This window comes from Bos javanicus, chromosome 6 (genome assembly GCF_032452875.1).
Source record: "Bos javanicus breed banteng chromosome 6, ARS-OSU_banteng_1.0, whole genome shotgun sequence".
Lineage (NCBI taxonomy): Eukaryota > Metazoa > Chordata > Mammalia > Artiodactyla > Bovidae > Bos > Bos javanicus.
The window spans coordinates 11,411,842-11,438,031 of NC_083873.1; the positions used below are offsets into that span (position 1 = coordinate 11,411,842).

Here is a 26,190-nt window from a genome sequence, read left to right on the forward strand (position 1 = left end):
GATAAAGTGCCTGCAATATCTCAGGAACGCATGGATACAGTTTTAGTAATTTATAAGGACATGCATTACCTTTCAGTTTTCATTAAGTTTAATATCACATATTCTACTTTCCCATCACCATTAAATTACACAAATTATAATCTGAAATATTAGTTTATTAGTAAAGTATGTCAATGTTGCTTTAGATATATAATTTAAATAAATGTCAACGTGTATTTAAAATTTTGGTGTTTTGAATATATGTCATATTTGAGTAACCTGATTGTCATTTCAGGTAGTCCACATTTCAAGTTGTTTATATTATGATAGTAAAATTGTTGTAAGTGACCCTATCATGATGTCCCTACAATCAAAGGAAAACACATACACACACACACGGCAAGCAACTGCTGCTGCTAAGTCGCTTCAGTCGTGTCCGACTCTGTGCGACCCCATAGACCGCAGCCCACCAGGCTCCCCCGTCCCTGGGATTCTCCAGGCAAGAACACTGGAGTGGGTTGCCATTTCCTTCTCCAATGCATGAAAGTGAAAAGTGAAAGTGAAGTCGCTCAGTCGTGTCTGACTCTAGCAATGCCATGGACTGCAGCCCACCAGGCTCCTCTATCCAAGGGATTTTCCAGGCAAAAGTACTGGAGTGGGGTGCCATCGCCTTCTCCGACGATAAGCAACTATGGATGCCCAAATCCATAGTCTTGGTAATTTAGGCCATGTCATTTAATTTCTCTGCACCTAATTTTCTTCACCTGCCAGTGAGGATATTAAATTAGATGGTCTGGAAAACCACTTATAGTCTAAAGCTTATTGAAAAATGAGGTTAAGAATAGGTTTAATGAGATTGAAATGATTTGAATCATAAAAATAGTTAAGGCCAGATCAATGGATGCTGAGGAAAAAACAAAGAAAAATGCAATTTACCCTGACTTTAAACTTTATGTTCTAGAGAATCTTTACTGTGGAGATAAATTTCATAGGGATACTGTTAAAATGCAATTATGATTCAGCATGTCTGGTGTGGGGCCCCAGATGATTTATCTCTGACAAGCTCTCTGGTGACACAAGATGCTACAGGTATGCGCAGTGCACGGTGAGCAAGCGAGGATGTAGAGTGAAGCCAAGAGGCAGAATGGAGAGTCATAAAACACGGTCAATAAAGCGGTCAGTGAGTCAACACCACCAATAACCTCCTGGAAAACAAATTATTTGTTAATCACACACAAAAGACAATTTGCTTAAAACAATTAAAGGACAAAAGGAGCCTGGTAGGCTGCAGTCCATGGGGTGACTAAGAGTTGGACAAGACTGAGTGACTTCACTTTCATGCATTGGAGAAGGAAATGGCAACCCACTCCAGTGTTCTTGCCTTGAGAATCCCAGGGAAGGGAGAGCCTGGTGGGCTGCCGTCTCTGGGGTCGCACAGAGTTGGACACGACTGAAGCAACGCAGCAGCAACCTAATATACATTTCTTTTAAGGAACTGATATGTGTGGCAGGGAGCCAATCTTCCAGCACAGGGCGACCCTCCAGTGTCTCTCAACAATGAACGCACATTATAGTCACAGGGGAGCCCAGGAAAACCAGAGACACCCGAAAACCTGCCACCCCCATCCTACATCAGTCAGAATTTCTGAAGATGGGGCCTACCTAGGTCTTAGCATTTTTTGTTTTCTTTTTAATGCTCCCCAGGGGATTATGCTACTGAAAGCCGCTAGGTCACATTTACACAAAATCACAGTAAAATACACAAAAGTAAACTAATCCAACCCACTTTCTTTTTTTTAATTAACTTTTAATTGGAAAAAAATTGCTTTATAATCTTGTGTCAGTTTCTGCCATGTATCAGGAGGAATCAGTCATGGGTATACACATGTCCCCTCCCTTCTGAACCTCCCTCCCACCTCACACCCCATCCCACACCTCTAGACTGTCACAGAGCACCAGCTTTGAGCTCCCTGTGTCATAGAGCAAATTCCCACCAGCTATCTATTCTAAATATGGTAGTACATATGTTTCGGTGATATGCTCTCAATTCGTCCCACCCTCTCCTTCACCTATTGTGGCCACAAGCGTGTGCTCTATGTCTGCGTTGCCACCGTTGCCTTGCAAATAGGTTCATCAGTACCATCTTTCCAGATTCCATACATATGCATTATTATAAGATACTTTTCTCTTTCTGACTTACTTCACTCTGTATAATAGGCTCTAGGTTTATCTACCTCATCAGAACTGACTCAAATGCACCCCTGTTTATAGCTGAGTAATATTCCATTGTGTATATGTTCCACAATTTCTTTATCCATTCATCTGTCAATGGACATCTAGGTTGCTTCCATGTCCTAGCTATTGTAAATAGTGCTGCAATGAACATTGGGGTACATGTGTCTTTTTCAATTATGGTTTCACTTAGGGTATAAGCCTAGTAGAGGGATTGGTGTGTCATATGGTAGATTTATTCCTAGTTTTTTTAAGGAATTTCCATACTGGTCTCCATAGTGGCTATATCAATTTACATTCCCACCAACCCACTTTCTGGTGGTGTCTTTTAATAAACTGAGGAGCTTGTGTGTGTGTGTATGTGTATGTATATGTGTGTGCTGGCAGAACCAAGAATACTTGAATATTCCTAAATAACCAGTTAGTATATAAAATACAGTATCATGAATTTAGGTTATAAAAACTAGCCAGGAAGTGTTAAGCAGGAAAACATTTTGAAATTCATATTGGATTTTTCTTTTGTCCCTAAAATGACTAGAAATTTTTCATTACATGAGAAAACTGGAAATGATTACATTTATTATCACAGATCAGCGGCTCTCACACTTCAGCAAGCAGCAGAATCATTTGACGAGCTTGCTGTAAATGGACAGACTTACAGGCCTGTCCACTGTTTGTTCCCAGAGATCTGGGATGCACGCCTAACAAATTTTCAGGTGATGTTTCTACTGGTCTGAAGATCATTTTGAGAATCATTAATAGAGGGAAAAGTTTGTGATTTTACACACACACACAGATGCAGCGTGGGTTTCTTTTGCTGCTAGGCTGGCACAGGTATCTCCATGTTCTTGTACCATGCGCTCAACACTCAACCAACAATAAGGAAACTCTTTGTTCTGACGCTGATCTCATCCTTAAACAAATGAGAAAAGTTTCCTACATCATACAACTGGTTCTGTGTGAGGCTTTAAGTTCCGGTAGGCATTTGCTTTCTTAAAAAAAACTGACGTTTGATTCATGTTTTAAAATGTTTCATTAGGGCTTTTATTAGCTCTCATTCATTGGGATTTTAATTAGCAGAATACCACAGTCAATGCGGAGGAAATTCAGATCAAGTTTTCATATCCTGCCACAATGGGACAAAATCATACGTGGGGGAAGAGAGCTTTTCAATACACCATCACCTAGAGAATCTTAAAGTTTCAGAAATGTACTAGGTTCACAAAAGATCATGAGTTTTTTTTCTCCTACTTATTAATAATACCCTTCCTTTATATCACTAGTTTAAATTAGTTTAAATTGTAAACATTATCTACATTAACATTATTAAGAATCAAAAGAAAAATCCTTATGTGCTATTTTTAACATGTTTTCAAATAAAAAATGTCTGACCAAATATAACCAAAAACAAATTTAAAATAACTCTGGATATTTCCCTATTTAATTCCTTGAAAGTCCTGGAGAATGAGCAAATAACACATTTCCCAACTGTAGTCTCATAAAATGCTAGTGAAGTCAGAAAGAGAAGTTTGTTATGGAGTATCAGATAAAACTGCAAAGTTGTATTAGTCCCCAGAAAAGGAAGATTTTGGTAGGTTCTACAGAAAGACAGAATGCATTCTCTGAGACTCCCTTGTTAACAAGTGAAAACGTAGTTTTGTGGCTTCTAAGCATCTAGGATTAAACCTGATGTTCAACAGAATGAAGCAAGGCCAGAGAAGGCTTTTGTATATCACTGCCATTGTTAACAGTCTTGAAAACATAATATAAATATGCTTAAACATTGGTACTTAATACATTTGTTATGAAATGATGCCAAATATGTTTTAAAATATGTATTTCACATTTTATAAAATAAATCAAAGTCCTAATTTCAAAACTAAAGATAACTGAGTCTAAACCCTTTCATTTGTAGAAAAAGAACAAGGTTTCAGGCAGTGGTTGCCAAGCATCACTTGGCTAGTTCCTAGTTACTCATTGGCAGAGTCGGAACTAGCACTCAGGTTTCCTGGGTCCTAATTCAGTATCTCTTACCTGTACCATAAAAAGACTCTCTGAAGTTGCCACTGCCACATGTCAGATAATAGGCTTTTTTTTTTTAAATTCTGGGGTACACGAAGCAAATCAGCAATATTCAAAAAGCCTTTCAATGTTATACTAGATTTTTAAAAACCACTGTGTATTTTGGCTCTAAGGCAGAAGACATCTAACACATAATAGGCTGCTTGTGAATGAATGGTTGGATCAATTCTTCTCTGTTACAGACGCTCATCTCACAAACCTCCTGGAATTCAATATGTCTGGTTCAAAATGTCTCTCCCTTTCCATGCCCTTGTGAGCAGAGGAGGGATATAGGAATAGGGCTGCATTTGCTTAGTATCAAAATGGCAAGCTGAGTGATCTTTACTGGTAAAAATACTGATGAGAAAGCATAAAGCATCTGGGCTTATACAGAGGCTGGGCAACTGGTACACAGGATGGTTTGACTAAAATGACCAGATCCTACTCTAGAAATGGGCAGACTCCACCGCCCTCCCCTCTCCACACACACCTCTATCCGCATCCTTACCTGACAATGTGTAAGCCGATCACTGGGATCACTCTTCTGAGCTCACCACAAAGGCAGGGACATCATCTTCACAAAGGAAGACGATGTAAGCGGACAGAAAGAAAGAGTGGGACAGCAAAAAGAAGATGCAGGACAGCCAGAGGACCTTGTTTCTGCATGGTTTTCATTATTTAGAAATTTGAACAAAAAGTACATTCTATTCTCAGGCATATGCTCAGTGAAAGTGAAAGTCACTCAGTCTCCAACTCTTTGCACAATCCATGGAATTTTCCAGGCCAGAACACTGGAGTGAGTAGCCTTCCCCTTCTCCAGGGAATCTTCCCAACCCAGGGATCGAACCCAGGTCTCCCACATTGCAGGCGGATTCTTTACCAGCTGAACCACAAAGGGAAGCCTATATGTTCAGATAAAGTCTAACTGATCAAAACAAAATTACTTCTTAAAGCTCACATGAATTATTTAAAACTGGCAAATAACAGAGTCAGGCATCAGTTCTTATTAACAGTCTTACCTACCTGGTCAATTTCCTTTTTTGTTGTTGCTGAGATTTCTTAAGATCCAGTCTTATTCCTATTGCTACTCCTACAGCCCTGCCCATAATGACATGCAAGAAGAGACACTATGAACCAGAAAACTTTGGTATGAGGGAAAAGAACTCATCCTGTGCTTCTGGTTAACTGAAGGTCTTATCAGGGGGTCAGGGAGAGAGGATGATTTGATTGCTTCAAGTTAGAGCTTCCTAATATGTGTAATCATTTTCTCCAACTACTGTTTCTTGACATCAGACGTGTCTGACTCGGTCATGTCTGACTCTTTGTGACCCATGGACCACAGCCCACCAGGCTCCTCTGTCTATGGGATTTCCCAGGAAAGAAGACTGGAATAGGTTGCCATTTCCACCTCCAGAGGATCTTCCTGACCCAAGGATCGAATCTGGGTCTCCTGCATTACAGGAAGATTCTTTACCATCTGAGCCACGAGGGAAGTCCATATTCAAACATAAATACAAATTAAAAACTAAATACACTTAATTATCTGTGTCATTATTTCCTCTTATTAGTCTTTCCTAAAATTAGCTGTGAATGTACTTCCATCCATTAGAAGCCCTGGGTAAATTTTAAAAGAAAAATCTCCACGATGTATAGAACAGTCTTTTGGACTCTGTGGGAGAGGGCGAGGGTGGGATGACTTGGGAGAATGGCATTTAAACATGTATAATATCATATATGAAACGAATCGCCAGTCCAGCTTCGATGCATGATACAGGGTGCTTGGGGCTGGTGCACTGGGATGACCCAGAGGGATGGTACCGGGAGGGAGGTGGGAGGGGGGGTTCAGGATGGGGAACACGTGCACATTCGTGGTGGATTCATGTTGATTATGGCAAAACCAATACAATATTGTAGGGCAATTAGCCTCCAATTAAAACAAATAAATTTATAATAAAATAAAAAATATATATATAAAAAAACCATCCAACTGTATACTTTAAGTGGGTGAATTGGATGATGTATGAACCATATCTCAATAAAACTATTTAAAAAAATTTTTTAAAAATCTACCAAACCATTACATATTTTATAATAAAGAGTTCAAAGACCTATAATATGATCTTTCTACAGACCAAACCTTTTTTTTTTGCTGTCATAACTAAATGATACAGCAGTCTATGCAGGACGATTCATTTACAAAGAAAGAGAATGTTTCTAGTTTGAATGATGTGGTTTTTAAAAAAAAAAAACAGGAAAAAAGTATCAATATACACACAGCGTTTTAGGGAATTTACCTCCTTTCCTGTTCTGAGTTACAGGAGGTATCATTCAACCATGTTTAAATATCTTATCTCTGATTAGTATGTTTGTCCAAGGCCTTATGGGGAAACCCAGAGTGAAAGTCCACCCTCGAACTGCACATACTCTTCTCACAGGGAGAATTAACATAACCAAGTGTTCAACTATCACAGCCAAATACAGAAATGAAAGGCAAAGGAAAGTAATAGAAACTGGGACACAATAGTCTGAGTTGGGACTTGAGTATCGAAACCATGAAGGATGACAGTTTGCAAGCCCAGAGGGAAAAAAGCAGAGCTATTCAGATAGGGGATATCCTGAAGCAAACGCCTAGAGAGACAAAGGGAACCCAGTGAACAGAACCATGCCGGGGGACAGGAGGAAGTAGAGAGGGGGGGTCAGAGGGGAGCCCGATAACAGGGAGCTCTGAGAGCCAGCATTGCCAGGTGAAAACGAAGGGCCAGGAGCCCGGGTCCAAACATTACACCTGTCCTGGTGACCTCAGAGCGCTGTGTCTCCATGGTTTGGAAGATGTGATGACCTACTGGACAGGCTTCCCCACACGGCACAGTGGTAAAGAATCTGCCTGCAATGCCAGAGACCCAGGTTCGATCCCTGTGTAAGGATACCCCGGAGACGGGAATGGCAATCCACTCCAGTATTTTTGCCTGGAAAATTCCATGGACAGATGAGCCTGGTGGGCTACAGTCCATGGGGTCACAAACAGTCGGACACGACTGTGTGACTAACACTACTGGACAAGCAATGCTTAAGATTTTACTGCTGCTCAAAGGAACTGAGTATTTGCAACATAAAGGGAGTGTCCGAGATGGTAGCTACATTTGGCCACCAATGTTCCTAGTACACCTCAGCCCTGAGCCAGTAGTGTTCCTTCTTCTGAATGTGGAGGATCACAGGCACTGGATTTTATTAAACTCATGCTCAGATCAATACTATAGTCTCCTGCTACGGTGCTCCAGGTTCACACAAAGCCCACACAGGCCACTGAAGCACTCATTCTCTTCTGCTTTTTTTTTTTTCCTTCCCCTCCCATATAGTCTCCTTTCCCACTCTCCATCTTGCTCTAATTCCCTGTTTCTTATCTACTTCTCCTTCCAGTTTGTCTTCTGATCACTTTAGCTCCAATAAGGTATTAATATATTCTCACAAATGCCACTGAAGTGTTTTCAAAACCAGGAAAAAACAGTGATTAGCATTAATATTCCTTAAAATAGCTTCACCCTTAACTTTACGCACAAATTTTGCTGCCACCCCCAGCTCCCCCCGCCCCTTTGTAAATAGACAGGCAAACCTGTCTGACTAGTTTTCTTCTAAGTCCAGCTCTTCCAATTGGATGACAGTACAAATGAACCAGAGGTTCACAGCACAAATGCAAAGGCTATGAAAAGCACATGGCCTTCAGAAGAAGCAGCCACAGCTAGGGATCTGTGCCATCCACCCAGTCTCAGGGCAGCTGTCTCAATGCAGGAAGGCAACATCACTGAAGGGCTCACTCTAGTGCTAGTTTTTTTTAAAAAAAAAATCCCTGTCTATGCATTCTCTTCTGAACAAGGGATATTACAATGTGGTTATGATTGAGAAACAGATTAAGCCTTTATCTTACAAGTTTAAGATGCTGGATGTGACTATATCATTTACTGTGTGGTACAGAGGTGTCCTTGCGGTTTGTTGCTGTTGTGTGTGTTTGCTTAAGTCCATTAGGAAAGTCTGAGTTTGCAAAACAGATTAATCAGAATGAGATTTTTTTTTTAGAGAGAGAAGTACTTTGAGATTGCTTGGTGTGTGTGTGTGTGTGTTAGTAGCTCGGTTGTATCCAACTGTTTGTGACCCCACAGACTGTAACCTACCAGGCTCCTCTCTCCATGGGATTTTCACGGCAAGAATACTGGATTGTATTTCCTATTTCAGGGGATCTTCCCAACCCAGGGATCGAACCCATAAATCCTGCATCTCCCTCATTGGCAGGCAGATTCTTTACCACTGAACCATCAAGGAATCTGAGATTGTTTTAAATGGGTACATTTTAAATATGATATGCTTTAAAATCATTGTCCATATTTTTTTGGACTGTCAACTATTTCAAACATACAGAAAGGTATAAAGATTAATATAAAAAAAATCTGTATACCCATCACCTATATTTTAAAGTTTAAATTCTGCCTTACTTTGAAGTGTTTTGAAACTTTTAAATTCTACAAATATGATTCAATTTATAAAAACTAAATTTTATATAACTTTTCAGGAACATATTATAAAAATCAAGGCATATCTGCACATGATTCTACTGCTTAAAATTTTTCTTAATCCAAGAGAACATTTTGTTTAAGCTAAAATATCTCACGTGGAGTAAAATCAGCCCCATGGTTATTATTAAAGCAAGTTATGGCCAACATACAGCTAAAAAAGTATAACTTGGTGTCTTGAAAATGTTTCAAGTATTAAATTTCTTTAAAACCTAACTGAAAAGTGTGAAGTGATTTTACACATATGTCTGTATTCATAATATTCTCAAATGAGGCAAATACTTACCAAAGCAGTTACAATATAAATTTATTTAGTGAAAGGCAATACCTCTAGGTGCATTTCTGTTATCTCAATCAAGTCAAGGGAAATTATACCTCCAATATAGTAATTGTTTCCATTATTAAAAATTCAGACAAACAGAAGAGAGTTATTAGCAAAATACACAGTATCTCTGAAACATTCCTAACTACATGTTCTTTCTACCTAATTCAAATGTTTTACTGCTTATTGCCAGAGACTGAGAACTGACCTGGCTGTCCTACACACCCTGCCATTCACAAACCCAAAAGTTCCGTTTTCATCTGGGCTCTGAACCCCTAAATGCTGACCTCATGTCTAAGTCAATTTTACTGTGGCATCTGTCATCTCTGTAAGGGAGTCCTGAACGGGACAATATAGAGTCCAAAGCTGAGTTTGTGAATATACAATATGGAACTTTCAGAAGTCTTTGAAAATCACCTACATAGGCCACTATGGTTTGCAAGAGTGGGACCATACACTGAGAGGGAGTTAGCACAACAGACCAAAACTCAACTCCAAAACACAGAGGTCCCGATAACAAAAATGTGGGTAAAGAACTTCAGGGAAAGAAGGTCATCACAGGTTAAAAACTACATACATAATGAACTTCAGTTCATCTTAAAAATACTGAATATTTAATTTCATTTTACTCAAAAAACATTTATTGGGTGTCCCAAAACCATGTACTATTCTTCATGCTATATAAACAAATGATAAGGAGTAAATGTTGATAAGTATGTTTTGAAACAGACTTCTTAATTTGAACTAAAAAAGAATAATAATTAATTAATTAACCACCAATATGCCTAACTACCACTTGGTAAACAGTATGCACTATGTTATTGTTGATTGGCTCCCAAACCAGTTCACATATGTAAATATTTTTTCAAAATACCCACTAAATGCATGGCAAAAAAATCCATATACATATTAAAGTAGAAACCTAATTTCAGATGTTTCCAATATACAGCACTATTTCAACCAAATAGAGAAAATCCTAAGGAAAAAAGGAGATATTTTAAAATATTACTATGGTCAGCTCAATTTTTTAAGAAATCTATGAATCAGTCCCTCCTCTACTACACAGGTTAATACCTGCTTTCCACAGTGTTGATTTTTAAGACACCATTTGACATGGAAGTGCCATCTGAAACAAACATTAAATTATATTTTGTTGCTTTAATATCACCTATCTTTTTTGTTTTTGTTTTCAGAGTCTTTTAAAATGAATAATCTTTGGCCTTATTGGATTACCTGAGAAATTAGAACTCACTTAAATTCACTTAAATATCAAGAAACTTTAAATAAAATGTTAAAAATGTTTATGATTTGATTACCAGAGGCTTTTAAAAAGCAGCCAAGTTGCTCTGGACCCTCCAGGCTGGTGGGAGCATGCCCTTCCCTGAAGACACTAAATCCTCTCCAGAGATCCTGACCCAACCCCACCCACGCCCCTTCAGGAACAGGTTCCAAAGTTCTCTCTTCTCCCTTCAAAATTTTCAATTGCCCCTATTGTACTGGCTTCTTCCCCAAAAGCTATAAACATAATAAAGTTTCCATCTTAAAGTGAAAGAGTATTCACTCAGCCGTGTCTGACTCTGTGAGGCCAGGACTGTGGCCCCCCAGGCTCCTCTGTCCATGGGACTCTCCAGGCAAGAATACTGGACTGGGTTGCCAGGCCCTTCTCCAGCGGATCTCCCAACCCAGGGACTGAACCCTGGTTTCCGGCACTGCAGGCAGATTTTTTACCATCTGAGCCACCAGGGAAGCCCCTCTTAATAGATCTTTTAATCAACCTCCCTAAACCCTGAAAAGGAGGACTGCTAAAAGCAACAGTATCTACAGAATCCAAGTTCTGCTTCCACAAAGGGCTTCCCTGCTGGCTCAGACAGTAAACAACCCGCCTGCAATGCGGGAGACCTGGGTTCGATTCCCGGGTCAGGAAGATTCCCTGGAGAAGGGAACGGCAGCCCACTCCAGTATTCTTGCCTGGAAAATTTCATGGACAAAGGAACCTGGCGGGCCACAGTCCATGGGATTGCCAAGAGTCCGACGTGACTGAGGTTTCCATAAAATCAGCTAGCACTTATTGAACACAAACCAGTAACCTTCCAGTCACTGAGCTTGATTTACCTCATTTGATCCTCACAGTAGCCCTGGGAAGTCACGCTTTGATCTTCATTATGTAAATGAGGAAAGGGAACTAAGCTCTGAATTCTAGCTCACAGAGATAGTCAGGGGCAGAACCAGGACTGTCTAATACCCCCCATCTTAGTATTCAGCTTCTCATATCTTGAAATTCTTCCTTCAGTTGCTAAAAACAACTCTCCAGTAATTATCCTCCCAACTTGCATTTTACCTTCTCTTTCTTTACTACTCCCTGTATTTCTACCAACTCTTAAATTTTAGGATCTCCCCAGGCCTCTAATTCCCTCTTACTCTCTGAACCTGCCCTAGAAGATCCACTGACTTCCTTTTTTTGGCAACAACCTATATGTTGAAAATGGCTAAAGAAGTCCACCTACTCATTCACCCATTTACGTACCTACCTATCCAGCCAGAAGACTCTTGAGAGTCCCTTGGACTGCAAGGAGATCAAACCAGTCAATCCTAAAGGAAATCAATCCTGAATATTCACTAGAAGGACTTATACTGAAGCTGAAGCTCCAATACTTTGGCCACCTGATATAAAGAGCTGACTCATTAGAAAAGACCCTGATGCTAGGAAAGATTGAAGGCTGGAGGAGAAGGGGACGACAGAGGACGAAATGGTTGCATGGCATCACTGACTCAATGGACATGAGTTTGAGCAAACTCCAGGAGATGGAAAAGGACAGGGAAGCCTGGTGTGCTGCAGTCCATGGGTTCGCAAAGAGTCAGACATGGCTGAGTGACTGAACAACAACAAATGCAGCCCAGACCTCTCAGCTCAGAACTTCTGTGCAATGATCCATTGGACACTCATTTCCAGCTGGATTTTCTATAAGCACTTCTTATTCTACATTTCCAAAACTGAACTCTACCATCCTTGGTCCTCGAACCTGCTTCTCCGTTAAAGTCTCTATCCTGTCCTCCCATACCACCCACCAGCTAACCAGTCATCTAATCCAAGAGATTCTACCACCTTAACATCTGTGTGACCAAGCCCTTTTCTTCATCTCACTGCCACCATATTGGTGTAAGGTCCTCAACTTCTCTTAACAAGATCACCTCAATACCTTCTGACTTGTTATTCCTGTCTCCCAACTCAGATCAATCCTGCTAGACAGCTGCGAGAGCTGTCTTCTCATCACTCTTTAGTTTAAAACAACACTGAAGAGAAAATGGTCTATGCATCTTAGGATGACAGTCTTCCATGATCTTGCCCTTAACTGGTTACCTTCTGATTACTGTGTCTGGTTAACCTCTGCTGTTACCTTCCCTATGAAGCCTCTCTAGTGTCTGTCCCCATGTGGAACTGGCCACATCCAAATGCCTATTTAGGGCGCTCTGAGTATGTCTATCACAGCACTCTCAGAACAAACAGTACTATATTAAAACTATATTGAAACTAACTTGTTTTCTGTCTATCTAATCCTCTTAAACCCAGAGTCCTCCCATGGTCTTTATGTCTGCAATATCCCCAGTGTACAAGACCACAGTGCCCAATGCATAGTATGTATTTAATAAGCATTTATTGAAAGTAATAAGTATTTATTGAAAAAAGAAGGATGTTTGTAAAATACTTTAGGAAGATATGATTACCACTGTTTTCAAGACTAACTAAAACAACTTTATTCAAATTCATTTGATTATGTAGCCCCTCTGTACATGGGTATGCAAAACAGTATTGAAATGATTCACCTAGCTTCAAGTATGGGAACCAGGATTATCAAATCACACTATTCGTGGCTTTCAGAGAAGAAAAATATTGTCAACATTGTGAACAGCTAGTCAATTTCAGTGGCAGGAAGTAGGATGTAAAATATCATCATATATGTATCCTTACACAAAGATAAGCTGGGGCTACCATCAGAAAAGTAAACTCTTTTATTAAAGGGTTGCTTTGATTTCTCAGAAAAGCAAAGATCTTCCAGAAGACTGAATGTCTGAAATTAAGACACCCTTCTAAAGATCTCATATACAAATTTTCTATTTAAAAAAACACTTTAAAAACACTTTAAAACCACTTATATAGAAGCTACCCATCTAGGAACCTCAGCAACTGAGCTCACTATACAGCCCAGAAACAAAGGATGAGAACAGCATGTATCTGTCACAAATTACACAGGCTTTATACTAAAGCAATAGCCCACATCATTTCAGAAGCCAAAAAAAAAGACAACAGATACAGCAGCAGGACCCGCTTACAGTCTGACAGCAGTAGAAAGTGATAGCTGATAACAGAAAGAGGACCCAGAAAAACCACAAGAAAAAAAAAAAGAGAGAGAGAGAGAGAAAGAGAATAGTACTTATGTCTCCATTCTAGTATTTCAACTGGGCAGGCTGAGACCATTTACCATAAACAAAAACAGCTCTATACACCTCAAGAAATATAACACTATTCAATTCTTTATGAATTCATGTTCATAAAGACAATCCAACAAAAAAATTAGCTTACATCCTGGGGACCAACTAAGAGGGGAACATTTAGACATTGCTTGTTTTAATAGCTAAATTTTTAAAGTTTCAGTAATGAATGGTGTGAGGGGTCAGCTATTTAGAAAATGTGCTTATGTAAAGGAGATCCAACCAGTCCATTCTAAAGGAGATCAGTCCTGGGTGTTCTTTGGAAGGAATGATGCTAAAGCTGAAACTCCAGTACTTTGGCCACCTCATGCGAAGAGTTGACTCATTGGAAAAGACTCTGATGCTGGGAGGGATTGGGGGCAGGAGGAGAAGGGGATGACAGAGGATGAGATGGCTGGATGGCATCACCGACTCAATGGACTTGAGTTTGAGTGAACTTCGGGAGTTGGTGATGGACAGGGAGGCCTGGCGTGCTTCGATTCATGGGGTCACAAAGAGTCGGACACGACTGAGCGACTGAACTGAACTGACTGAAATAAGCAACAACCCAGATGGTGTCAAATAAATGCGGTTTCATTATATATTGCAAAAACAATCCAAAGTGTCTTACTCTCGGTGTACTTTGGAAACTTAATGTGAATTAAACAGCATCAAGTCAATATTATCTGATAAACAGGTACATAATAACCTTGAAAAGGAGTCTAAGAATTGAGAGTGTGGTTATTTTGTTCCTTGGCCATCTACATTTACATAGTAATTAAGCTGATGGTTATTTATAAGATACCATGAAATGTTTTAAGTAATTTAAATCAAATGTGAACTATCAAACTCTTTACATACAAAAAAAGACTTTACAAAAGATAAAGTCTGTTATAAGTATTTTTACCTACTGCATTGGTTTACTTATTCTAATATGTGCTCCAGGCATTAACACCACAAGCATAGAGCTCCGGAAAGTTTAGATATAAGAGTTTGATCTCTATAGTAGTATTATCTATAGCAGTATCATCAAGAGAAAGTCACAAGTACAGTTTTCACTCAATTACACCCAAGCTACTAATATACTATCAGGCTATTACTAAATGTCAGGGCATTATGCTTTATTGTAGTTTTTAAACACTCCTATAGCAGTAAACCACAAAATTTTACCTTGTGGGTGGCAGGCAAAACAAATAATACTCCAGTGTTTTTTTCTGGAATTATCTAAAATAGTTGAACAGAGACATTCCAAAAGCAAACCTCAAACTGCCTGGAGATAAGTTTCTATAGGAGAAAACTAGTCCACTGTTTCTCTGAGACAGAAAAAAACATAGACTGATTTATGATCGGATTCAATGAATGCAAAGTGCAGATTCCCTCACTATACAATATTGATGTGCATGACTCTACAATTAATTTAAAAATCTCCAGGGAATAAAATGCGATTACTTCTAATACTATTACAATACCATTTAAAAAGCACTTTCCCTCCTTTCTTCAAGTGGCTTTTTTTTTTTTTTTTTCTGGGAATAAGTGGAAATAAAGCACACCAATTACACCAATTCTGAGTGGAGACATTTTTCTTTGAACACGAAATTATCAGATATAGAAACAACAGCACTCTTGGCATTTAGCCAAACTACCACATCTTCATGTCATTAATCTTGAAAAACTCATTATACAAGATGACAGCCTTAGGGGAAACGGAAGGTTTAGAGTAGCGTTTTTTCTACCTTTTATGGATAGAAGCCACCTGAAATAAACGGCTGCCTCTATCACTGATTCATAATAGAGGTGACTCTTGGGTCATGCCTAGTTGAAAATGCTACCCACTCCTCACTCCTGTGATACGCCCTCTTCCCCTTGAGGATGACTAGTTAACACAACCCAGTCGACTGAGTTAGTCTGCAGACTTTCAGAAGTTCTCTCACTTTCTTCCCTCCTGGCCCCCAGAGTTGCTTTGAGGTGATGGGAACCAGCGGTACAGGTACAGAGGTGGTCCTTTCTTAAGGAAGTGCTGCAGAGCGGCACGTTCCGGTACTCAACTTCATAAACCCTCTATTAAAGCAGTGAATTTACATATACAGACTGAATAAACCCCTCGCCACCCGTGACCGTCCTTCTGCCGGGTCGCACGGCTTGCGCCCCTACGCGGTTTGCCCGGTACAACTCCGAACTGCATATCCCAGGCCCCCTCGCCGCTCCTCCGGTCCATGGAAGGCGCCCTACTTTCGGCAGCGCGTCCTTTCTCTCGATTCCTCTCTCACCCGCACATGCTTCCCTAGCAAGGGCACGCCATATGGTCCCCGCATCCGCGCGGAGACCCTGCCACTACTGTGCATTCCCCAGGGTTGCACAGGCTTGCTGGCACTGAAAGGTCCCTTTGTCGGTGCCCCCAGCCATGCCCTTCCTCAACGCACCCAGGTCTAGTTCCCCCTCAAGGAGAGGACGAAGTGGAGGAGAGTTGGAGAGTTTCCGAAGAAGCACCTCCCGGGGCCCCCATCCCTGGCTGGCAGCGGGCTATGGCCTCGGGGTTCCGCGGTGCCCATCCCTTCAGGGTCAAGTGCAAAGTCCTTGGCCAGATCCGCGCCGCGTTATGCCCTCTCAGGCTGCACGCGCGAACGCGAGAGGACCCTCAATCGAGAGCCATATGGGAGGGAAGGGCGCACAGGCGCGACTGGGGCAGCTTAGAAAGATCTCCTTCACACCCCTCCGCCCCAGCTCACAGTCTTCCTTCCCACCCACCCCCAACACTTAACTCCCTCAGCCCAACCGCAACTGCACTTTCGGATCCCTAACCCCCACCCGAGGATCGCAGTCATTCGCCCAGTACTCACCTCCGGGATCAAACAACGCCCCTCTCCTCTTGCCTACCCGCCCCCCTTCCCCTCGCTGGAACCTCGTGGTCCCTCCGCTTACCTCGGCTCTTGGCTGCTGCGCGTGAGTTTGAGTGTGTCTCCGCCGCGTAATTGTATCCGGGGACAGAAGGGACCCGTGTTTGTGTGCTGGATCAGGTGTCGCCGCCTTCGGTGGCTTGGGGTTGTGAGGGAGGCTGCAGAGTTAGCGTGTTAGCTTAGGACGGACTTTCTGGACTCGGAATTGATGGCAAAGCTTTAACCGTGACCTGCCTCGGGTCCGCAGAGCGCCTGCTCCTCCGCGGCTCCCCGCAAGCGGCCGGGCCCCGCCAGCAGCCGCGCCCCGCCCCGCGCGCTGCGAGCTGAGCTGAAGTGCGCCCCTCACCTTCCGCGCCTGGCTCCGCAGGGCACGACGCGGGCCGCCAAGCGCTCAGCCTCGCATTACACGCCTGGAGCTGCGAGCGCCTCCTGCTCCCGCGGCCGGGGCATGGATGCCGACGCGCTTTCGTGCCGCGCGCTCGCGGGCTGAGCGAAGCGCAGAGTCCTACGACCGGGCTCCTAGCGGGCGGGTGGCGCGGCGGGCGGGCTGGGGCGCGCGAGCCCTCCGGTGCTGGAGCTGGGAACCCTGGGACTGGCACGTGGCCCCGCCCCCGTTCCCCTGCGAGGCGTGCCCTGTGCCCTCGTTGCCACCTCCCGACTGGTCCCCTGCCCGCCTTTTTCCGTCGCACCAGCGCCTCTCGAATCTGGTGGTGCGGTGGGAGCGCGCCTGCCCTGACTTCCCAGCCTGCTAGTCTGCCTCCTTTCCGAACCCACGAAAAAGTTGAACTTTGGCTAGGAGGTGAAGGAGATAAGTGAAGGAAAGGCGGGGGTCGGGGGGGGGGGCGGTGCTTAGATGATCAGCCACCTGCCTTGTAAGTCAGAAAGGGTTTAGAAAAGGCGAGTTGGGAATCTTGGAGGAAGGAAATGGGGTTGCTGGGCTCAGGAACATCCCTCCTCACAGACTCGTGCTGAAAAGAGCCATTTATGCTTTGCTTGGTTGAGTCTGTGGCGACTTTATCCTGACTGATCTGTGTTTGCCAGAAGCAGATCTTCGCCAAGTTGGCGTCCAGGCAAGAAAGCCAGGAAGCAGCTTTGCATACCCAGAACTGCTGTGGTACCTCACCTTCCCTCCCCTCTTCCCCAATCAGAGCCCAAGTACCTTTAAGAGTCTGATCTTAGAGTGCTGTCCTCCTGGGAACTAGGAAAGTCTAATAGTTGTTCGCTTTTCCTCTGAGCATGATTGGCTATGTATTCAATGTATATATACACGACATAGCTTTCAGAAAAGCTACAAATCATTTGGGGTGTAAGCTGCAGAAGCTAAGATGCCGCCGCTGCACATAAACATTATACGTTTAAACACCAAACACGAGAATTTTAAAAAATACCAAGTCAAGCAGTTCTTTGCTTGCTCCAAACCGAATTTCAGAAATAGGTTGGGATTTTTTGCCCTTAGAAAAGAAAACGGAAATTATGTTTTACTGTGCATAGTATTACTTAACATTAAAAGGAGGGAAAAAAAAAAAAAAAACAAACTAATATACATTGCTATTAGCATTTGATTTATGTTTCTATGTTTAAGTACCAGAGTCCAAAGTTCACTGATAGACTTCTAAACGTGGATTTCAAAAAAGAATGTGTTTACCTTCTTTGCAGATTAGAAACACAGGGGATATTTTTTTCAGTCTTTGTACCTGACCAAAGGAGATCACTGACCTCTATAATCATTTTCCATTTAATTTCATTAGAAAAGCCTAAAATGTAAACACGGATAACAATCTGACATAAGAGAATTTAAGCATTTACTTTAAAAGCTCCCCTCTCTCAACTGTCAAGCTTTAAGTAATCGTTCAAGCAGTTGCAAGCTACTTTTTGGATAATGTTTTTGTAAATTCTTGGTTAAAAAAAGTACTAGAAATTAAGCAAAAATACTCAATTGTATGAAAAATTTTTAAGAATTTGTGTCACAATCCTTTGCTTAATAAAGTCATGTAAACTAACCGTCAAGTAACATTTTGTCAGACTTTTGGAAAGAAAATGTGTTGCTCTAGTATGTAAGGATATATCCATGTTTGCTGTTTCCTTGTTTTGTCTATTGCCTACAACACTCTTTATATAAAGATTGTTGAGTTTCTCACATCTCTGGACACAAAGGACATCCCATAACTTAAAATATATTAAGTCAGTCATTGTATACATACTTGAATTGCATTTTTGGAGCTTGAAATTATTCAAAAAAATCGGTGAGTCTCTTTCTCTACTTTTTAAGGATCTACCAGCATTTAACACTTAATATTATTGACTAAATGGCTGGATAAAGTAAATGATGAAAGCATTTGCTACTTCTCTTCAAGGATGAATGCATATGTCTCATAAATCCATTTTCCAAGTTCCCATCCAGATTCACATGAAATTCTGCTCATTAGCTTTAGTTTATAGAATGTTGAATAGCACATCTGTAGTAAGGAAGTTCCAGCCACCCTGAAGTATGTTATTAAAATTCCCTCATTATTTCAGTAGACAAAGTGTATCAGTATACTCAGTTGTTAATTTTTTTTTTTTTTAATGTTCATGATTCTTCAACCAGTTGGGTCCATATGATTTTATTGGGAGAGTCAAAAAAAAATAACTTATGAAGGATGCTAGCTTAGCCTGGTGATTATTAACCATGAACTATGGAATTTTAATCAGTTATGAATGGTACAGTTTTATATCATTTGTCCTTGTAATGTAAATGATATAATATAGACTATAAAAGAATGGGAATAAGTTTAATCATGGCTATACATTCCAACACTCCCTTGCTAATTGTCTCAAATATCTGAATATATCACAGTGGGGTATCATATGAGTGAAAATATCACTGACTTTGCAAATTAGATGTTTGAGCTCTGCTGAGTTCCTAAGAAATGTGACTATCTATTTTAGAGCTCTGAGGAATTCAGAGAGTCTGAAGGTACATAAAAACCCTTTAGGCCTAATTTGGTCCTGCACTCCATAATATTAATAATAATAGTGATTATTATGGTTTCTACTTGAGTTTCTAAAGTGTAATTTCAGGCACAATGCTAAGTTAACAAGACTGATCTCATGTAATCCTCATAAAAATCCTGGAGGTAGATAATATCATTTTCCTTATGGAAGGTAGAGTAGTAGAACATTGGAGAGTCAAACATGCAAGCTCACAGAGGGAAATTGACAAAACTGGGAATTGAATTCTGAATCAAAGATCATGCCCTGAGTCACTATGTCTACTCAGACTATCTCATAGTACAGTTTTAAGACTTGGTCGGGGAAAACATTGAAGTACATAAAGGCAGCCTGGCCATTTGGGGAAATCTCGGAATTCAAGAAACCTGTAAACCCAGTCTGTCTTGCTGCCTCTCTTTCACCCCCAAACAGCTGCTAATATGCAATCACACTGCAAACATACCTAGTGATGAGAGAGGCTTATTTTCTGTGTATCTACTTTAAAACTGTGGCCATTATTTTGTTTAATTCCTATTTCCTATGGACTCTGACTCTCTGTAAAAACACTAAGCCTGAGGGCAAACAGAATGAAGATCATGCAGAGTCCATATGACAAAAACAGGCACACTACCACATCTTCACCTTCTCCTCTTGGCTCTTTCCTTTTTCCTTTCTCATCATCTCCTATTTTCTTGCAAACATCTGCTTCCTGCTTTCAGGTTTAACTATACACTCTTCTTAGTGTCATATCCCATTTTTAAAATATGTACATTTTTACATTTTTTCATTTTTTATAAGCTTAATACATGCAATTTTCAACTTAATTCTGTTTTATTATGCATTATAGGCTTCTTTAAAAAATGCTGATCTGTGGGTCAAATTGTAACAAAGAATGATTGAAGAAACAAAGAGAGATTTCTAGAACTGTGGAAGTGATGGGGAACTTCTATTCTCATAAAAAAATATATCTTTAAATTGTCTAAAGGAATATCTGATATAAGGACAAGTCAAAAAAAAATCTTATACTTTTAGTAATTTTGGTTACATGATAGACATCATCGGAGAAGGCAGTGGCAACCCACTCCAGTGTTCTTGCCTGGAGAATCCCAGGGACGGGGAGCCTGGTGGGCTGCCATCTATGGGGTCGCACAGAGTCAGACACAACTGAAGCGACTTAGCAGCAACAGCAGCAGATAGACATCATGTAACTTATTCTGTATGTCCTTATTTATTGTTTATTCTATATCTTTCTAAAGCAGTATTTATCTTCATGATTAGAAAATGGCTTCAATAAGACTTTGCTTTATCATCTATGTTTATTGTTGTTTTAGTCATTCAGTTGTATCTGACTCTTTTGCGATCCCATGAACTCTGTCCATAGGATTCCCCAGGCAAGAATACTGGAGTGGGTTGCCATTCCTTCTCCAGGTAATCCTCCTGATCCAGGGATAGAACCCACAGCTCCTGCATTGGCAGGTGGGTTCTTTACTACTGAGCCACCAGGGAAACCCTCTCTAATCTATACCAGTCAGTTAAAATCTTTTAAAATAATTTCTAACACTTCGTGATAAACTCCGTTCAAAGTTAGTTGTGGAAAACGTATGGAGACAGAACATCTCTTTTAAGGCCTTTGGCCTTTCAGAACTGGGAAGTTTGCTATTCTGTATCTCTATTGTGCTGCTGCTGCTGCTAAGTCGCTTCAGTCGTGTCCGACTCTGTGTGACCCCATAGACGGCAGCCCACCAGGCTCCCCCGTCCCTGGGATTCTCCAGGCAAGAACACTGGAGTGGGTTGCCATTTCCTTCTCCAATGCATGAAAGTGAAAAGTGAAAAGTGAAAATGAAGTCGTTCAGTCATGTCCTGTGGAGCCCTGTATTGAGTCTCTGTCAGTTATACCAACCAAGATTTAAGAGAGAGAATCAGGTGGTACTACATGACAGCCAAGCTAAGCCCGTGCCACAGCAGCTTCCTTCCCCATTCATCTTGCAGGCATTAATTTTTACAGCCATTCTGAATATGTCTAAAATATATCCCCCTGGTACCACAGTCTGTGAGCTTCCCAAAGTAAACATTAACTTATCTGCCTAGTCAACTTGCATTTATTGAGAAGGTTAAAGAACCCCAGAATCCACATTTTTTTAAGGATTATATCCTCTGCCTTTTAACATAAAGAACCAATTATTTTCAGAAAAGAAATAGCGGACTTGCCCTGGCAGATTGATATAAACAATATTTTGTGACCTTTATTTCATACGGTTATCTTAAAATCACAGTGTTTAAATTGTCACTTTCTCAGGTCAGGCTTTAACTCTCAGGTGAAACTATTAAGTATATTTTTGTTCATAAGTGTCAGCCCTAAGTGTAACTCTCCCAAGGTCTGCAAAGAAAGAGGGTTTCTGTATCAATGAAAAACAAGAAACACTAAGGACTTTGCCCCTAGTGTTCAAATCATTAAATTATCGTGTGTATTTTATTTTATGGTTGGAATCCTGTTCTGAGTATCTCTTTTCTTGCCTTATTTTTCATTCATTGCCTCCCTTACTTTTGTGTCATAAAGAACTATGGTGTAATAAATTGTCTGATGAAGTATCCCTTACAAAGACAGGTAGGGAAAAACCTAGTCATTGACAATGCTATTTCTATAGTGTGAAGATATGAAGATTGTGTGGGTCTTTCCAGAGTATAATTAGAAATTGAGGCTGTTGCTGTAAAGCAGATATAGACTACTTTTAAAATTGTTTTTAAAATGTGATGGCAAAGTTTTAAATGCCCCCAGTTGTATTGACCAATTCCCTATCCTTTCACACTAAAAATAATCCTCTTCTTTAGTCATCTTCCCCAAGCCATTTAGTTAAATACATCTTTTTTTTTTTTTTTACTTTACAATATTGTATTGGTTTTGCCATACATCAACATGAATCTGCCACGAGTGTGCATGTGTTCCCCATCCTGAACCCCCTTCCCACCTCCCTCCCTGTACCATCCCTCTGGGTCATCCTAGTGCACCAGCCCCAAGCATCCAGTATCGTGCATCGAACCTGGACTGGTGATTCGTTTCTTATATGATATTATACATGTTTCAATGCCATTCTCCCAAACCATCCCATCCCCCCCCTCTCCCACAGAGTCCAAAAGACTGTTCTATACATCTGTGTCTCTTTTGCTGTCTCCCATACAGGGTTATCGTTACCATCTTTCTAAATTCCATGTATATGCATTAGTATACTGTATTGGTGTTTTTCTTTCTGGCTTACTTCACTCTGTATAATAGGCTCCAGTTTCACCCGCCTCATAATAACTGATTCAAATGTATTCTTTTTAATGGCTGAGTAATACTCCATTGTGAATATGTACCACAGCTTTCTTATCCATTCGTCTGCTGATGGACATCTAGGTTGCTTGCATGTCCTTTACCATTAAAACACACCAAGGTTTCAAAAACCTGTCCTAACCCTGATAACATAGACACTTTTGATGGGGTAAGTTGGCTTTGTATGGTTATGCTTTTGCAAAACCTCTCTGTAACAAACAAAAATTTAACACTTGATAGAATATAAAAGGATAAAATACTTGATAGACATAGAGGAAGTAAGGAACAATGAAAACATCTTCCTGAGCTAGTGAAAGAACAGAAATGCAAAGCAGAGAGCCAAGCTGGGGCCAAGAGTTGTGTTTTCTGGGACCGGACATCAATGGTGGTTTGGGAGCTGAAGGTGCTTGTAGTAAATAGACTCCAGGGTGACCCATGATTCTCACCTCCTGACATGCTGTCTGTAATTCTTTCCCTTCGTGTATGGGTGGGACCTTGACTTGCTTCTGGTCCTTATAATATGGCAAAGAAAGTGAAAGTGAAAGTTGCTCAGTCATGTCCAACTCTTTGTGACCCCATGGACTGTACAGTCCAGGGAATTCTCCAGGCCAGAATACTGGAGTGGGTAGCCTTTCCCTTCTCCAGGGGATCTTCCAAACCCAGGGATTGAACCCAGGTCTCCTGCATTGCAGGCAGGTTCTTTACCAGCTGAGCCACAAGGCAAGCCCATAAATGGCAAAGGTAAAGGGATTTTTTAAATGTAGTTAAGGTCCCAAATCCAGTGATGTTGAATTAATCAAAAGGGATATTATTCTCTGTGTGTATGACTTTAAAGGTATCAGGGGAAAACTCTTAAAAGTAGAAGGTCCTTCTTGAGAGGAGAGACCCTGCCTGCAAGCTTGATGAAATAACGGGCCATGTGGAGGAAATCCTTGTGGCAAACAGCTGAAGGCAGCTTCATGGACCTAAGAGTGGCTTCCAACCAGCAGCCAGCAAGAAGCCAGGGTCCTCAGTCATACGGCTGCAGAGGGATGAACTCTGCAAACAACCTAATGCTCCCCCTTTGTTTTAACGCAGTCTAAAGAAACTGATTTTACCTATTTATTTATTTTAGATTATTTTAACTGGAGTATAGTTGCTTTTGAATGCACTTTAAAGTCTTCTTTCCCAGCCAAAAGGCTACCTGGCCAACGCCTGGTGTGTAGCCTTGAGAATCCCTGGTCATAAGACCCAGGTAATCGGTCCTCACATTCCTGTGACCCACGACTGTTAGATAGTAAGTGTATCTTGTTTCAGTCTGCTGAGTTTGTGATAATGTGTGATCCAGCAATAGATAACTAGTTCAGTACTCCATTCGGGAAGAGAAACTAAGGGCGAGGCCAGGACTCCCACCCATGTGAATGGAATCTGAATGAAAGGCTAAAAACCCGGCTACATAGAAAACAGTAGCTAAAGGGGGTGTGGACTCCAAACTAGGAATCAAATCAAGCTGCTCACTAACTCTAGTTGCATAAAGCTTGTACCCCCAATATCTCCCCAGAGCAAGAACCTTAAAGTGCTGTTATCAAACTTGGTTCTGGATTGGTGGTTCAAGAGTGCCAGGTGAAGGCAGTCACAGGCACCTGAAAACTTAGAGCAGAAAGGCCAGACCAAGGGAAAAAGCTGTCCTCCTCCAGTCAAGATAAATGTATACTAAAGTCACAGGAAGAACTCTAAGAAAAGCAAACAAAAACCTCAGTGCTCCAAGCACGGATTCTTCGTAAATTATATTAATGGAATTACTTGACAAAGCTTTTAAAATCAAAATTACAAATTCATTTCGAATTTATAAGGCAAAAATATCTCAAAAAAAGTTTGAAAATGAGAAAGGAAAAGAAATCTTGAAAGTTCATTGTGAGGAATAAATTCTACACATTTGTGAAGAGCAATTAGTAAATCTAAAGATTGTTCTGAGAAATTCAGGATGGAGGAGAAAAAACAGACACACATAACGTGCATGCCAACATGAAGAGACCGGGAGGATATATTAACTCAATTTTACCTGTAAGTGGAGTTTCAGAAGAAAAGAAAGGAGGAACTATAAAAAGAAATAAGACATAATATAGCTAAGAGTTTTCCAGTACTTTGGCCACCTCATGAGAAGAGTTGACTCATTGGAAAAGACTCTGATGCTGGGAGGGATTGGGGGCAGGAGGAGAAGGGGACGACAGAGGAAGAGATGGCTGGATGGCGTCACTGACTCAATGGACGTGAGTTTGAGTGAACTCCAGGAGTTGGTGATGGACAGGGAGGCCTGGCGTGCTGCAATTCATGAAGTTGAAAAGAGTCGGACGCGACTGAGTGACTGAACTGAACTGAACTGAAGAGTTTTCCAAAAGCTGAAGAAAATAGATTCTCAGATCTTAATCCTTAACTGGTGTCTGATTGTTACTAAACAGAGCAAATAGCACCTGAGAGAAGAGACAACTTAAGCAGTGATTGAATCCTGAAGAGGTTTTGAAAAATTCTCGTGCATGATCCACACAATTATAAATAAATACAGAAATGTATATTTTAGAAAATCTTCAGTCTTATTTTCAAAGCTTATAACCCCAGTTTAATCAGGAATAACACATTAGTAAGGATCATGAAGTAACCTCCAATAGAGGGACATTCTACAACATACTTGGCATTTCTCAAAACTGTAAAGGTCTTGGAAAAAATAACCTAAGAAACTACTATAGAAGAGAGGAGCCTATGGAAATATGATGTTTAAATGTAATGTATGCTGGATAGAGTCCTGAAACAGAAAAAGGACATTAGATAAAAAATAAGAAAACTTAAAAAGATTCCAATTTTATTATTTTAAAGATTTAATTTTGATGTGAATCATTTTTAAAGCCTCTATTGAATTTTTTACAATATTGTTTCTGTTTTGCGTTTTGGATTTTTGGCCACGAGGCATTGGATCTCAGCTGACTAGGGGTCAAACCGGCACCCACTTCATTGGAAGGTGAAGTCTTAACCATTGGACCATCAAGGAAGTACCTCCAATTGTATTTTGATCACCAGCTGGATTCAGAATTAATCGATTATTTCACTGTTTTATAGTACAGATGAGAAAACTGAGGCAATTTGATTGTAGGCATTTGTATAGTTCCAGTAATTTTAGAGAGAATAGAAGCTTTGAAATTATCATAAATTGTGATTATAAGTTTCTATGAAATATCTTAGAATTAACCTTGATTTGAATTCTGTAATTAAAATGAAATAGTAACAATATAATAATTGTAGCTAATTACAACAGATGCGTATTATCCTTTTTTTAAGAGTGTTGGCACTCAAGAAAATTATTCTAAAGTCCATCTGAAAGAATGGACATAGAATATTCATATGTGAAAACTAATAATCTTT

At 40.7% G+C, this 26,190-nt stretch overlaps 1 protein-coding gene across 1 annotated transcript in view; it reads right to left on the bottom strand.

The window, feature by feature from the left end:
* Positions 1–17,113, bottom strand: part of UGT8 (UDP glycosyltransferase 8) — a 108,892-nt gene extending 91,779 nt beyond the window's left edge. The window contains exon 1 of the mRNA XM_061419303.1: positions 16,543–17,113. The gene's annotated coding sequence lies outside the window, so the exon portion shown is untranslated. The remainder of the gene's footprint in view (positions 1–16,542) is intronic.
* Positions 17,114–26,190: the final 9,077 nt, after the last annotated feature.